We start from the raw sequence: 17396 nt of genomic DNA, 5'->3' as shown, positions 1-17396 counted from the left end.
CACACCCCTTTTTCTCCGTCCAATGGGCGAGTGTGGCTCCACCCCCGAGCTCGTTCTGATCCAGAAATTTGCATATGGGTTCTCCTGCCGGACTATAAAGCGCTGAGCGCGGGGCGAAGTCAAGTCAGTTTTCGGTCGAGTCAGTTGGAGAAAAGTTCGAGGCAGTCAGTTTTTCAGAAGAGTCAAAGTGAGTTGGAGAAGAGTCAAGGGAGTTGGAGAAAAGGTCGAGGCAGTCACGTCGGGTCTGGAGAGGAGCAGTCTGTGGAGCCGTGAGTCAAGTCGGGTCTGGAGAGTGGCAGTCTGTCGGGGTTCGGAGTCTGTCGGGGAGCTGCAGAGAGGGGAAGCCTGAAGCCTGGAGTGCGGTCGAGGTGGTTTGCTGCAGTCGGCTGAGGAGAATTGGGAGGAGGTCGAATAGCTCAGGTCCAAGGCAAGGAAGACGGCGGTCGGCGACGAGCTCGCAGTGGAGTCGCTCGTCGCGGGACCCAAGCAAGCCAGCTATCCTCTTTCCCCAGAGCATCAACAATTTCCCCCCTTTTTTCCCCCCGCGCTGAGATAGTGCGAAAAGGGGGCCCCATTCCCACCCCACTCCTCGCAGTGCCAACGAAATCCGCGAAGGAGGGCGGAGTCGGGGCGCCGCGACATTTGCGGCTCATCACAAGACACGGGTAGGATCCACCCGGTCTCGCAGCCCACAGGCCCCGTCTGCCCCCTTGTCTTTGAGGGTGGCCCTTTTCTTTTGCTTTTGAGTAAATGTGTTGTCGGCGCCGTCTGTAAAGTAAAACTGTGTAAGTGTTGCCGTGTGCTCGCGTAGTCGGTAGTAGATCTGAATTGTTGTGTTTCTTTTGTAACATCTGCTTTTGGTGCATAATTGTTGTAATTGTATATGTGTGCTCTCTGTGTGCCGCGGAATAAATGTGCATTATGTTGAACTGTTTTTCCCATTTCGCTTCGTCTTTTCTTTAATTGAATCTCCATCTTGCTTCACGTAAAGGGTTGGTAGTGGGCTTAATATGCCCGATAATTAATCGGAACCGTCGAGGCCGACGATAACACCGCTCGGTTATCCCGCTAGTACGGAACGGGTCGCTTAAAGTGGCCCGTGTCCGGAGTCGACCTGCGGCGAGGTGCGATCGCCCGGTCTCCCCTCCGCGTGGGTACTTAGGTAGGTCGAGTTTGGCGAACAACCCTATCCCACGTGGCGGGCCGATTGGCACGATCGTAGTGAGGCCGAAAGGCCCACCCGTGACTAGCTCCCGGCGTTAGTCCGAGAGGGTCACAATTCGAGTTACGTGGCCGTTCGCACGCCGGCGGGCTCGAATTCGCAACAATATATACATACAGATATATATTATATACACGTGCAGAGACATATACATATTTGGTCTGCTCTATCATGTTCGTAACAAAATCGATGTCGTAGTTTCTTCGTTATATTCTTGATTTGGCTGTTTCCTTTGAATACGACACACACACACACACACACACACACACACACACACACACACACACACACACACACACACACACACACACACACACACACACACACACATATATATATATATATATATATATATATATATATATATATATATATATATATATATATATATATATATAAATATACACACACACACACACACACATACACACACATACACACACATACACACACATACACACACATACACACACACACATACACACACATACACACACATACACATACACATACACATACACATACACATACACACATACACATACACATACACATACACATACACATACACATACACACACATACACACATACACACATACACACATACACACATACACACATACACACACACACACACACACACACACACACACACACTGCTATTATAAGTCATGGGCCTGCTTTCCAGTAGCATGATTAATTTCCCTCAATCCACCCGCTCCACCACTCCCTTAATGATCTCAACCAGAGCGTCAAGCTTCGTGCCAAACGCCCTTTATATTAATCATTTACGTGGTGATATTAGTAAATTAACTTCGGGTTTATTTGCCAAGGGGATCAATGGATAAACAAGGGGGGGGGGTGCAAGCGAGACTGAGCGAACTCTCCTCGTGCACACAAGGCGCGTGTCCACCTGCCGGCATGCCAATGTGTTCAACGTGTGTTATTGTTTCATCAAAACGGGTACGATTTGCTCCTCAGTTTAGCTACGGTCGTCGCTGGGGTCTGAACCGTGTCAAAGCTCTGACAGCTTTGGAATCCTTTATATTGGGAAGGAAACCCAGGGATACGAAACTGGGGAATAATGCCAGGAATACAAAACATCCTGTGGAGTTCGCTACTGCCGTGCGTGATGATTATACAGCATTGTGCAAAGATTTGGTTTATTTTCACGTTTGTGGTGCTATTCCCCATGTAATGAAACATTTGTGGAAAGTTAGAAGTGTGCAACATAGGTAGATAGTAATTCAAATTTCTGTGAAAGTCAATTTAATATCACAGTTACCTTTAAGTATATAAAATAAATTGGGAAATTGAAAAAGTTTTATTTTCCAAAATATATTACAGTATATTATCATGTGCTGGGAATATCAATTTACCACAAAGAAAATAAACAACAATAGTTTGTGGATTTTTGCACAGGAAATAAAAAATAAATTTTTGAAGTAATCAACACGAGTAACATGAATGTGAATTATAAGAAACCACAATGAAATTTGCAAGTTCGTGAAAATGTGTAAGTAATTTTCATCAACTTGTTCTTTTGCTTGAAAGATGATGAGTTGGTTCAGAATGGCGCCAAGGAAGCAACTTTCAATAGAACAGCGTGTGAAGATCCAAACTCTGTGAAAAGAAGAGTACACTATGAAGGAAACAGCAGAAAAGCCGAAGATCTTCAATGGTGTGAGGTATGCTTCGCAACACCTGAAAGAAACTGGCTTGGTACAAGACAGGAAAAGGCCAGGAAGAACCTCCTGAATGCAAGACAAGCACTTGAAGTTGCTCAGTAAGGTGATCGAACAATAATCAAGCCAGCAGCTGACAAATTAAATGAAAGCTGCCTGAACATTCCACCTCGTCCAGCACTGTGCATAGAAGACCGATTGCAGCAGGTCTTCATGGAGGAGTTGCAGCAAATAAACCAATGCTGAGACCACAGACTAAGGTGAAATGAGTGAAGTTTGTAAAGCAACACCAAGATTGGGCAACTGAACAATGGAATCGGGTACTCTGGTCTGATGAATCGAAGTTTGAACTTTTTCGATTGAAGATGTTAGTTCATACACTGAAGACCAGGAGAACGTCATAACATACAATATTTGCAGGCTACTATTAAACACAGGGGAGGCTCTGTAACTTTCTGGGGTTGTATCTCAGCTTTTGGTGTGGGAAAAGTTGTTAAAATCAATGGGATGCTAACAAAAGAGAAGTCCAAGCAGATACTGCAGCACCATGCAGTTCCTAATGGAAATCGTTTAATTGGAAGAGGATTCATTTTCCAACAACATAATGGTCCAAAACACACTTTCAATGCAGTAAAACAGTGTTTGGAGAATGAGGTTACAGCTGATTTGCTCCAAGTGTTAGAGTAGTTACCATGGAGTCCAGACATGAGTCCCATCTCGGCCACATGTGATTCACTGGAAAAGGAAACAGAAAAGAACAAGAGGAACCCAACTAACCTTAAAGAACTGTGGAATGTGCTCCAAGATATTTGGCACAATAAACCCTGGGGTATTGCCTCCCTCACCCCCACCACTTATGCCCCCCTCCCCCACCTCCAACCTCCCTTCTCTCACCCCACCCCCATTCCATGGCCCTGACTCATGGGTGCGTGAACAATGCACCCACTCGGAAGAATATTTCTTCAATGTCATCTTCATCAAAATTAAACCAATTCAAGTGATCATTCGAATGAATTAATCATGCAATTAACGATTCACTGAGCTCAAGGAATCGCCACATTACAGCTAACTGATTGAACTCGGTAGTATTTCCAGGAAAATTCACATTAGGTGAATAAGTGTGGGTGCGTGGGTGATGTTTTCTGGGCAGGTTTTCTGCAGTGCAGGTATGATGGGCCGAATAGCCTTTTCCTGCGACAAAGTTACTTGGGGATAATATTCTTACGGCTGTGGAAATTCGCATTACACCATAAAGGGCCCTCAGGTGAGATATCTCGATAGGTACATGTGTAGTTAGCCCAAACCCGTTGTATAGAGGGAATTTATGTGATCCATCCGGCTGCGATGCTTTGAGTTAGTCGTTTTTCTTTCTCTATCTTTTATTTCAAACAAATAGCATCTCAACAACCACGCCATCCCCACCACAGCGCCAACCACATTACAACAACGCCACACCACCACCTTCGCCTTTACCTTCACAACTTCATCCCACATCATCGCTTCTACGGCCATTCCCGCACCACCTGTGAACACTGACCGTCGGGCTGTCTCGGGCCCGTTCGGCGATTGGTGCCAAACGCACTGAGCCATGAGCACGAATGGCGGCCTTTCCGAGGGGAAAATTCGGATCAGAAACGCTTCACGCCCACTTCCCCTCCGTCCAATGGGCGAACGCGAGGCGGCTTGGCCCCGCCTCCAAGCGCGCAGAGGTGAAGTCTGTTTATGCAAATATGCGGATCCAGGGAGGTTCACGCCCCTTTTTGCCCAACCAATGGCTGAACAGAGGGTGGCGTGGCCTCGCCTCCAATCGCGTTTTGATCCGCATATTTGCATATCGGCTTCTCCTGAGAGCTATAAAGGTGCGAGCGGAAGGCGACTCGGGGGCTTGAGTTGAGCGGTGGGAGGAGAGTGTGGAACTGGAAGGAGAGTGTGTCGTTGAGGAGTTGCTTTTGGAGACAAGGAGCGCCGTGTTGGTGGAGTTGAGTCGAGTGTGCGCGGTGGAGCTGCGGGCGGCTGGTCGGGGCAGGGGAGCTCGGGTCCGAGGCCAGGAGGACGGCGGTCGGCGACGAGGCTGCGGTGTGGGGGATTGCTCGTCTCGTCGCGGGACCCAATTCAGCCAGCCACTCCCCTCCCTCAGGGCATCAACAATTTCCCCTTCCCCCCCCGCCCACCGGCGCTGAGATAGTGCAAGGGGGGGCCCGTTCCTCCCCCACCCCAATCGTGGTGCCAACAAGCACGCCAGGGGCCCGGAGTCGGGGCACAGCGGCGCGGACACTTTGCGGTTTGCCCGCCAACGCGTCACGAGGATGCGGGTAAGACCTCCCCGGTCTCGCGGACCTGGCCACTCCATTAGGTCACGTGCACATTTGGCCCACAGGCCTGTCTGCCTCCTTGTCTGTGAGGGTGGCTTCTTTCTTTTGCTTTTGTGTAAATGTGTGTTGGCGCCGTTTGTGAAGTAAAACTGTGTAAGTGTTGCCGTGTGTACGCGTTAGTCGGTTGTATTAAATTTGCTTTTTGTGCATAATTGTATGGCTGTAAATACGTGCCTTCCGTGCTTGTCTCTGTGTGCGTGTGAATAAAATGCTTGCTTGTTGAACTGTGCCCATTTCGCTTCGTCTTTTCTCTATTGACTCTCCATCCTTCTTCACGTAAGGGGTTCGTAGTGCGTGCAACATCCCGGTAATTAATCGGAACCGTCAAGGCCGACGATAACACCGCTCGGTTATCACTGAAGCACGGAACGGACCGCTTAAGCGGTTCGTGTCTGGAGTCGGACCGTGGCGTGGTACGATCGCCCGATCGACCATTCGCGCAGGTACTTAGGTAGATCGAATTTGGCAAGCAACCCTATCCTGCGCGGGTGGGCAATTGGCACGATCGTGGTGAGGTTAAACCCCCACCCGTGACGATCTCCCGGCGTTGTTCCGAGAGGGTCACGACAGAATTGTCCGTCCGGTGGGCGACGTGCCGCGATTCGAGTTACGTGGCCGTTCGCACGCCGGCGGGCGCGAATTCGCAACAATATGATGACTTGATGTGAATCATAGGCAGCAGGATGTTGACATTGACAATGATATTGAAGAAGGGGGAGGGGGTTGGAGTCAGGAAGACGACACGTCATTATAAACTTAAAATAATTTTGCCAGCACCATTAGCACTTCACGTCATTAGACATCTATGACCATTGACCCTGGCGGAGTAATTGTTTCACCACTAACAACTGATATTCATGTCAAGCATGTTAAACAATCAAGATTCATATTTGTTATTCATCGAAAGGATGTACTGAAGAATGCAACACAATAAGCAGCTGGTGATGTAATTGGGTTCTTTCACTGTAATAATGGTATTGTATGGTGTGAAGGTGAACGAAGGATAACTAGTACCAGTAATTGGGTTCTTTCACTGTAATAATGGTATTGTATGGTGTGAAGGTGAACGAAGGATAACTAGTACCAGTAATTGGGTTCTTTCACTGTAATAATGGTATTGTATGGTGTGAAGGTGAACGAAGGATAACTAGTACCAGTAATTGGGTTCTTTCACTGTAATAATGGTATTGTATGGTGTGAAGGTTAACGAAGGATAACTAGTTCCAGTAATTGGGTTCTTTCACTGTAATAATGGTATTGTATGGTGTGAAGGTTAATGAAGGATAGCTAGTACCAGTAATTGGGTTATTTCACTGTAATAATGGTATTGTATGGTGTGAAGGTTGACGAAGGATAACTAGTACCAATAATAATGGTATTGTATGGTGTGAAGGTTAACGAAGGATAACTAGTACCAAAAAGGGTCTTTTAGACTCTTCTTAATCTTTCTCTGCCTCTTGGTTAAAGTCGGAAAATTGTCATCGGTTTTACTTTTATTATAATGTTCCTGGAATGGGTTCTTTCTCTGGACACCCCTGATCTGAGTGAGTGAGTGTTATTTGACAGATTACACACTCACGAGGCAAACGGAAGAGCATTTCCGTTTGGTTCGAGTGCAACATGACTTTTAATACCACATAGCACACACGATGTACGTAAGCATACTTGTCTCTGACCTGTCTAGCCTGGGTTTGAATCCCGACTCAGCTATAAACTGTCATCCTTGTGTTTCACATGTGCAGGGAGATACATCAACGTGTGTGACATCCATCCGATGAACTGTACGTTGAGTGTCCTGTCTGTGAACGTTGGTCATTGGTGGAGGTTAAAGATCCCCACGGGGTCTTTCGCGAAGAGTAAGATAGTTATCGCCGGCACACTGAACAAATTACAAATTCCTGCCATGACTGACTGCTAATGAAGGCAACGGCAAACCACCAAGCACTGAAATGACTTACTGAGGAATGCAACGCAATTTCCAACTGGTGATGTAATTGAGTTATTTCGCTGTAATAATGGTATTGTATGGTGTGAAGGTTAACGAAGGATAACTGGTACCAAAAACGGGTCTTTTAGACTCTTCTTTCTCTTTCTTTTAGACTTAACCAAACCACCCAGCGTAACCAAACCATCAAACATAACCAAACCAAGCACCATAACGAAACCACCGAGCATTACCAAATCACCCAGCATAAACAAACCACCCACCATAACCAAATCACCCAGCACAACCAAACCACCCACCATAACCAAACCACCCACCATAACTAAACCACCCAGCACAACCAAATCACCCAGCATAAACAAACCACCGAGCATTACCAAACCACCCAGCACAACCAAACCACCCAGCATAACCAAACCACCCACCATAACCAAACCACCGAGCATAACCAAACCACCGAGCATAACCAAATCACCCAGCGTAAACAAACCACCCACCATAACCAAATCACCCACCATAACCAAACCACCCACCATAACCAAACCACCCAGCATAACCAAACCACCCAGCATAACCGAATCACCCAGCATAACCAAACCACCCAGCATAACCAAACCACCCAGCATAACCAAACCACCCAGCATAACCAAACCACCCGGCACAACCAAATCACCCAGCATAACTGAACCACCCAGCATAACCAAATCACCAAGCACAGCATAACCAAATCACCAACACAACCCAACCACCCAGCACAACCAAACCACCCAGCACACCCAATCCACCCAGCACAACCAAACCACCCAGCACAACCCAACCACCCAGCACAACCCAACCACCCAGCACAACCAAACCACCCAGCATAACCAAAATACCTCGCATAACCCAACCACCCAGCATATCCAAATCACGAAGCACAACCAAACCACCCAGCATGACCAAACTACCCACAATAACGAAACCACCGAGCATTACCAAAACACCCAGCACAACCAACCCACCAAGTTCAACCAACCCACCAAGTACAACCAACCCACCCAGCATGACCAAACCACCCAGCATGACCAAACTACCCACAATAACGAAACCACCGAACATTACCAAACCACCCAGCACAACCAAACCACCCAGCACAACCAAACCACCCAGCACAACCAAACCACCCAGCATAACCAAAACACCCACCATAGCCAAACCACCCAGCACAACCAACCCACCAAGTACAACCAAAACACCTAGCATGACAAAACCACCCAGCATGACCAAACCACGCAGCCTGACCAAACTACCCACAATAACGAAACCACCGGGCCTTACCAAACCACCAAGCACAACCAAACCACCCAGCACAACCAAACCACCCAGCACAACCAAATCACCCAGCATAACCAAACCACCCACCACAGCCAAACCACCCAGCATAACCAAACCACCCACCATAACCAAACCACCCAGCATGACCAAACCACCCAGCACAATCAAATCACCCAGCACAACCAAACCATCCAGCACGACAAATCCACCCAGCATAACCAAATCGCCGGCACAACCCAACAATCCAACAATCCAGCACAACCCAACCACCAGCATGACCAAACCACCCAGCACAATCAAACCACCCAGCATGAGCAAACCACCCACCATAACCAAACCACCGAGCACAACCAAACAACCCAGCAAAACCAAATCACGCAGCATAACCGAACCACCCGGGATAACCAAATTATCAGCACAACCCAACAATCCAGCGCAACCCAGCCACCCAGGGTAGCCAAACCACCCAGCGCAATCAAGCCACACGGGATGAGCAAACCACCCACCATAACCAAATCACACAGCATAACCGAACCACCCAGCATAACCAAAACACCAAGCACAACCAAACCACCCAGCATAACCCAACCACCCAGCACAACCAAACCACCCAGCATAACCAAAACACCTCGCATAACCCAACCACCCAGCATATCCAAATCACGAAGCACAACCAAACCACCCAGCAAAACCAAATCACCCACATAACCCAACCACCCAGCATGACCAAACCACCCAGCGCAAGCAAACCACCCAGCACAACCAACCCACCAAGTACAACCAAAACACCCAGCATGACAAAACCACCCGGCATGACCAAACCACCCAGCATGACAAAGCCACCCAGCATAACCAAACCACCCAGCATGACGAAACCACCCAGCACAATCAAATCACCCAGCACAACCAAACCATCCAGCACGACAAATCCACCCATCATAATCAAATCACCCAGCACAACCCAACCACCCAGCATGACCAAAACACCCACATAACCCAACCACCCAGCATAACCAAACCACCCAGCACAATCAAACAACCCAGCATGACCAAACCACCCAGCACAACCAAACTACCCAGCATAACCGAACCACCTAGCATAGCCAAATCACCAAGCACAACCAAACCACCAAGCATAACCAAATCACCAGCACACCCCAACAATCCAGCACAACCCAACCACCCAGCATAGCCAAACTACCCAGCATAACCAAATCACCCAGCATAACCGAACCACCCAGCATAACCAAATCACCAAGCACAACCAAACCACCCAGCATAACCAAATCACCGCACAACCCAACCACCCAGCACAACCAAACCACCCAGCATAACCAAAACACCTCGCATAACCCAACCACCCAGCATATCCAAATCACGAAGCACAACCAAACCACCCAGCATAACCAAATCACCCACATAACCCAACCACCCAGCATGACCAAACCACCCAGCACGATCAAACCACCCAGCATGACCAAACCACCGAGCATAACCAAACCACCGAGCATAACCAAACCACCCAGCATAACCAAATCACCCACATAACCCAATCACCCACATAACCCAACCACCCAGCATGACCAAACCACCCAGCACAATCAAATCACCCAGCACAACCAAACCATCCAGCACGACAAATCCACCCATCATAACCAAATCACCAAGTAAAACTAAAATACCAAGTATAACCATTACCCAGGATCTGCTTTGGCAGCACAGATGCTCTGTCAAGAGGATGGTATCTAATAAATTGATTGATATCATCCAGCCTAATACATGATCATTTCTGCATGGACCTTTGGTCATCATTAGCTATTCCAGATACGATCTATCAAAAACTGAAATATAATCACAACAAAACATCAAGAAACTCATTTCGATTAACGTGGGGGCAAGACCTCCAACCCCCAAATCCCCACAGACATGAAGCAGATAGTGAGGTATTCTCCCGTCTTTCCCAATACATGTGACATCTTTCCCTCACCTTCCTCTACAATCAAAATATAGTTTAAAAAAAAAAATAGCAAACACTGCACTTAAAATTTTAAATAAATACATGAATAATTTACAAAAAGTTTCTAAAGAATGGTCACCAAACAAAGTGGAGTTGTACTCATAATGGGTTTAATTGTGGCTTCCTATATATTATCACACAATGACTATCTGATTGATATTCCCACTATAACAGATGTAAGCACCATATTATTCTTACCTGCAATTCTCCTGCACCTCACAAACGCTTCTCCCTCACTTCTTATAATTCTGTGGGTTTTCCCTGCAGCTTAAACCTTCTCGTTCTGTCCTTGAATCCCCCATGGAATCCATTTCTCCTCCCATCCCTCCCAATTCTGTGAGTCCTGTGTCGGGTCCCGCCCAGAGGCGACCCCAGCCCCTGTGTCTGGGTTTGTGAAATCATCATGTTAAAGTAAAAGAGAAAATCTGCCCGTGATCCTCGACTTCGGTACTGACCCGAGATGTATCGACATTTTTAATTATTGTTTTCTGTGAACATTCATCAATGTGTACGAAAAGATATACAACCCTATCTCAAATGGTCTTTCCCCAGTAATCAATTATATTTTGTCCTGCTGATGAAAATCCGTGTGACCATTGTAGACCGACCGCTTTCGGTGGTGGTCGATGATTAAAACCCTGTGGAAATATCTGAAAATCCATGTGACCATTCCACAATGACCCTATGGATTGGTGTACGATGCTAATAATTGCCAGGCGGCCATTGTCCAAGCACCCTATGGATTAGTAGACATGGTAATAATCATGCACATGGTAATAATTGCACAATGACTCTTTGGATTGAAGTTCCATACTTATACCAATGTGGCCATTGTACAATGGCCACATGGATTGGTGGTCCATGGTGATACCCTTTGGTAGATGAATGTATATCTTCTTGTTAATTTTTGTTTTCTCTCTTAGTTACAGTTACAGATTCTTCCCTCTGCCTCCTCTACTTCATTTCAATACCCTGCCCTGTACATAACCCCCGTGACCCCCTCCCCACCTGCCGCCCACAAACATACACTTCTATTTCCCCTTTTACCGGCATTCCCATCCTCCAACCCACACCTATTCTCCAACTTCCACCTTGTTTGAGCCTTCAAACCTGGAAAGTCTGTCGAAGCACAAACGAGGTATTCTTCTAAGCATATGGAAACCCAAATACAGTACAGGACTGCACATGTGCCATCGTGGAAGAATGTTTCCTTGCGTTCCTCACACCAACCAGTAGTACACCATAGTGTATTTCCTGTTACACTGCAAGTCATTGATCCCTAGAAAGCCAAAATATTCTCTCAAAGGTTTTCACTATGATAAATCAAACACACACACACACACACACACACACACACACACACACACACACACACACACACACACACACACACACACACACACACACACACACACACACACACACACACACACACACACACACACACACACACACACACACACACACACACACGCGCGCACAATCAACTGAGCGGTGGTTCACGTCTCAAAAACAAACTGGAAGACACATGGTCGAGCGCATACCTACGCCAGGCTGAATAGTTTACGTTTTGCATCCCACTGACAGGCCGGATCTGCATCCAGACCTGAACCAAAATCAAATCGGTTGTTCTTGTCAATTACCCAACTCATCCGCATAGTTTTTTTTTCATCAATCGTCCACAACATTGTGAGATATCAAATCCTGGACAATACACAGTACCCATAGAAAGTCTGCACCCCCTTTTCAAAATTTTCACCTTTTGTTGCCTAATAGGCCGGAGTTAAATTGTATTAAATCATGCTTTTTCCTCCTTTATTTACACATCGTAACCCACAACATCCAAGTGAAAAACAAATTCGACAAATTTCAGAAATTTAATTTAAAATACAAAATTAGAATATCTTGGTTGGATAAGTGTCCACCTCCCTTATAATAGCAATTGTAATTTAGCTCAGGTGTAACCAATCACCTTCAAAATCACACAAGTTAATTGGCCCCCACCTGTGTTAAATTGCAGTGATTCTGATTATTTCAGAATAAAACTAGAACGGGTACTCTTTTTTTTGTTTTTTTGTTCTTGGTATGAGTGTGGGGAACTGGTTTCATATGAATGGTCTTATGACACAAACCACATATCTATAATGTCATGACCCCCCCCCCGACTTTCGGGGGCTACGGACTAAACAACAATCAACTCTCGTCGTTTTGGCGAGTCTTCACTCGCAAGCTCGGTGAATACAACGTTTCAACAAGAGAAGGTAATCTCGTTTGATGCTGGTTTCATGCAAATCGAATAAGAATTGACTGAGTTATGCCGAAAACCGCATATTTTTCAAGGGCGTGACCCCCCCCCGACATTTTACCCCAACCGGTGACATGTGTTATGACGTCATTGTGTCACAAGATTGGGCATTAAATTCTGAACATTTTGGTGCTGGGTTCATGTAAAGCGGACAAGAATTGACCGCGTTATGACAAAAACCGCATATTTTTCAAGGTCGTAACCCCCCTGACCTTTGACCCCTAACCGGTAACAAGAGTATGGGCGTCATTGTGTCATATTGCATATCACAAGATGAGGCATTGAATTCTGAACATTTTGGCGTTAGTTGCATGCAAATTGAATAAAAATTGACCGTGTTATCGTAAAAAGACGATTTTGACCTTTTCGTGACCTTGACCTTGACCTTTAACCCGAACGATCCCAAAATATAATCGAATGCTTCCTGGCTAATAACCAATCATCCCACCAAATTTCATGCAATTCGGTTTAATACTTTTTGAGTTATACGAATCACAAGATTACAAACAAACAAACAAACAAACAAACAAACAAACAAACAAACAAACAAATAAATAAATAAATAAATACATACATACATACATACATACATACATACATACATACATACATACATACATACATACATACATACATACACGCCGACCAAAACATGACCTTTTGCAGAATGCAAAGGTAATCAGCTGTTCCTGGAAGTTTCCTCTGCTGGCTCGTGCATTTCACAGCAAAGACTCAACCATGAGTGCCAAGGAGCCTTCAAAAGATCCCTGGGATAAAGTTGTGGAAAGGCACAGATCAGGGGATGAGTATAAAAATATTTCAAAGGCCTTGACTATCCCTTGGATCACAGTCAAGACAATCATTAAGAAGTGGAACGTGTACGGTACCACCAAGACCGTGCTTGGATCAGGCCATCCCTCCAAACTGGATGACCAAGCAAGAAGAAGATGGATCAGTGAGGCCACCAAAAGGCCAATGGCAATTTTGAAAGAGCTACAGGCTTTTGTTGCCTTGTAGCCTGGAATTAAATTGTTTTAAATCAGACTTTTTCCTCCTTTATTTACACATCGTAACCCACAACTTCCAAGTGAAAAACAAATCCAACAAATTTCAGACAATTAATTAACAAGTTCGAATTGCGAAAATACCTAATGGGAGTTCATTCATACTACTCTCAGGTGAATGATAGCACGTATGACAGATAGTTTTGAAATTTGGTAAGATTTTCGTCGCATTAGAAAAAGAAACCAGAACGTCTCACAAGAGTGAGGCGTGTTTCACATCAACATTTGCGACTTAATTTTGCCCAGCGCATTTAATTGGCTGCTCTTAGAGCACCCTTATTCTGGACATTTCCATCTGTCTGTCTATCCGCAAAACTTTGGTCAAGCCCAGGGGCTAAACCACTCAACCGATTCCAATGAAATTTGGTAGGTAGGACCAATATTTCTGGGAATCATGTGCTTTCGAATATGGGACCCTAGGTCCTCGTAACGGCATAGCAACGGCCCTTTAAAGTGGTCAAAAAATCAAAAAAAAATAAAATCGAAAAATCGAAGCTTAGAGTTGTATGCACAATCTATCTCGCTCCCTTCATGCCAATTTGCAGCCCAAACAAAAAATATTTGTAGGAGGACAGAGGCTTTGGGCGAGTACATGTCGAACATTTCAGAAACGGTTAATTGCGAATATCTCCAAGAGAAAGAGTCTGATTTTGATGAAACTTGGGTGATATGTGTACAATGTGGCTGGCATGTACACAAAAATGAATGGTTGCTATGCACACCTCCGTTGCTTAGCAACAGCAAAAATACTTTATCGTACATCGTACAGTTATTGTGGACTGTACAAAAAAATCAATACCTCCGAAACTGGACCTCCGAGGGACCTGTTTTTTTTTTGTTTTGCCCAAGGAGAATGTCTTACAGCATCATATAAAAAAATAAAATTTTTAGCGAATAGATAAATGGAATTACCAGGGCTGCCATTTGTTAGAGTCTCTTTGGAAACATGCCTGAAATTTCACAAGGTTGGGTTTCTGGGCGCAAACTAAGAGGGCTGTGATAATAATATTTATTGAGCTAAATTGATTGATAGCATGTACATGAATATCGGCTAGTCGCGTCGGCCGGCTTTCACAAGGGTGTTGACTTTCTACAGGTACTGTATCGTTTTTGGCCCCATCTCTAAATGGTGAAGAATCACTTTAAAAAAAATTTCTAGGATCCAGACTTTCACCAAAATCTAATCATTTCTTCCTTGTCACACATCCAACGTGTCCACAAAATTTTGTCCGAACATGTCCACAACTTTTTGAGATATTCCTTTCACAGACAGACAGACAGGGGTGACAACATAACCTCTGCCCACTTTCTGTGACGGAGGTAATTAATTTCCAATGTTCACGTTTTAAGGGCACTCTGAATCAGTTATAGACCAGGGGGTTGGTTTGGTCCCTCTGAAAAATTAGGCCATATGATTATCCCATTGCCAAATAGGATGTTTAATATCCACAGTGCATAAAGGGATCGCCAGCTTTTATCGTGGTTGCTCGAGGTAGCCAAAGATGGCCAGCTGTTCACATATGATTTGCGAAGATCTAGGAGCATGAATTGGTTTATAGTGCAAAGTGATCCAGCACACCAACCACCCTCTTGAGATGCAAAGTAGTGTGTCCTGGTGTCAAGGAACATACCCAAGAAGGCCTTACCACTCGCTACCACGATGTAAATTGGTGCCAGTGATAATTGTCACCGAATCTTCACGAAAGACACCGTGGGATCTTTAATGTCCACCAACTAATGTGAGAAAACTGGACACCCAGCTTCATGTCCATCCGAGGGACGGTGCGTATTGTGGAGCAACACTGCCTGTAGATCACCAATCCAACAGTTTGCAATCGTGTCGGGAATCAAAACCAGACTAGACAGCTCACGGGTAAGTGAGATGCCTCTGCAGCCATTCTGTCCGATGTTTGCCAGCTTTACATCTTCTCCAAAGAATGAGGGGTCCCACGCTGGCACGGCATAAGATTGAATAGTTTGAGTCCAATGAGATTTCCAGAGAAATGAAAGCAAGGATCAGGGAAAGTGAGAGATGAGAAGAGCATCGAGCTATCCCGCTCCCTTGGGGGAGAATAACGATGCATCAGTGTAAAGTAGCCTAACACTAGATGGCTCATTTCATAGTTCTGGGAATCGTGTCTGACTTGCTGCTTAGCCAGCAGATGTTCCGGTGCTGAATCAGACTTCAGAACAATACTTCGGTGTTCCAAGTTGAAGCATTTTTTTTAACACCATGCTATAATATCCGCCGTTTTTGGATCCCTTGTATGATTCGCACACATCTCTGGCTCGCCTCCACACACTCGTGTGGATGGATGAACATTGTGCGAGTTCTGTGACATATATGACTGCTGCAGTGTCTTGGCAGTGTTGATTTGCAGCTCTTGCCGGGCTGTAATCTCCTGGTTCTTGATCTGATATACTGACAGCCCCACAATCACCAAGGGTCCTCCATCAGGGGATTAGGGGTCCTCCATAAAAATGAGCAATTCATATCTGTAAGGGACTTTGCACTGCTCTCTCTCATCTGCCTTTGTGAATGGACAAAAGGGAGAGTAATCACTTCTCCTTTAGATATATCTACCTGGAGATGAAGGCATTATTCAAACTAATAGAGTACCCACCCTATGGACGATGGTGTTGAAAGCATACAACACGTCCTTCTGACATACCCCTTTATTTGGGAAGTGTATAGGAAACTGACAACTGCCTCAATCGCTCCCGAAAATTAAATTTAAAAAAAAACATAACCCGGGTTGCGTGCACGAAGCAAATACAAACCAACTGCTTATAATTCAAAACACCTCACTGCACTGGAAAATGTGGGAACAGGAATACCGTAAATAGTGGAGACTTGTAATGCCCTCCGCCACCTGGAGGAGGCGCTCCATGATATACATTTACATAGAGAATTTGCGTCCTCCCCACACCATCCCCGAAGACCACCGGAAAAGATAAAAACACCCCGATACATTAATTGGGGTCATGATGAACCTATGCAGCAAGTCTGGATGTAATCGGCACAGAACTGTCGGAGGAGTAGCGTGACAGACAAACACAAATACACAAACATCTGTCCGTGAATTATAATAAATAAATAAGGATCAGGGTACTTTTTTCTTAATAATTTCTGCACCTCCGTATCTATGTCCATTCGCTTAGCTCATCATGTCCCTCCCACGATGAGACAACTGTGTCAAATGTGAAGCTGCGGCACCAACATCCTTTACCAACCCTCCAGTGTTGCCACCTGGACTTGCAGCTATTTCCACAATGCACACCAGGTATTACAGGTCCAATGGAGATCGAATATGATGGAGGATCTGGATAAAGCAAGTTATAATCATGGAAATAAACTCACAGCAGGGGAAAGGAAAGCAGATGGACAAGGAAGTGGATTTTGATTGCTACAATGCAGTAGTTTCTGGAAACCTTGCTCTGCACATCTGACTGCTTCTGTCGTCATGTTT

The 17396-nt window shown here is 45.4% G+C and overlaps 1 protein-coding gene and 1 pseudogene across 7 annotated transcripts in view; one reads left to right on the top strand and one right to left on the bottom strand.

The window, feature by feature from the left end:
• LOC147012777 (tenascin-N-like) overlaps positions 1–17396 on the bottom strand; it is a 342994-nt gene that overhangs the window by 278803 nt on the left and 46795 nt on the right. For 2 of the 7 annotated variants that reach the window (XM_085853957.1, XM_085853959.1), the window contains exon 1: positions 10756–10967. The exons of 1 other annotated variant lie outside the window; for it this stretch is intronic. The gene's annotated coding sequence lies outside the window, so the exon portion shown is untranslated. Of the gene's footprint in view, positions 1–10755; positions 10972–17396 lie in introns of those variants that run through there. 4 more of the 7 variants (XM_085853961.1, XM_085853960.1, XM_085853956.1 and 1 more) reach the window with 4 other exon arrangements.
• On the top strand, positions 2869–9542 carry LOC147012778 (uncharacterized; annotated as a pseudogene).

Source organism: Eptatretus burgeri, chromosome 14, assembly GCF_056783735.1.
Source record: "Eptatretus burgeri isolate ZD-2024b chromosome 14, Ebu_testis_v1, whole genome shotgun sequence".
Classification (NCBI taxonomy): domain Eukaryota; kingdom Metazoa; phylum Chordata; class Myxini; order Myxiniformes; family Myxinidae; genus Eptatretus; species Eptatretus burgeri.
The sequence above is the reverse complement of the archived record's forward strand: the minus strand, read 5'-3'. Positions and strand labels throughout refer to the sequence as shown.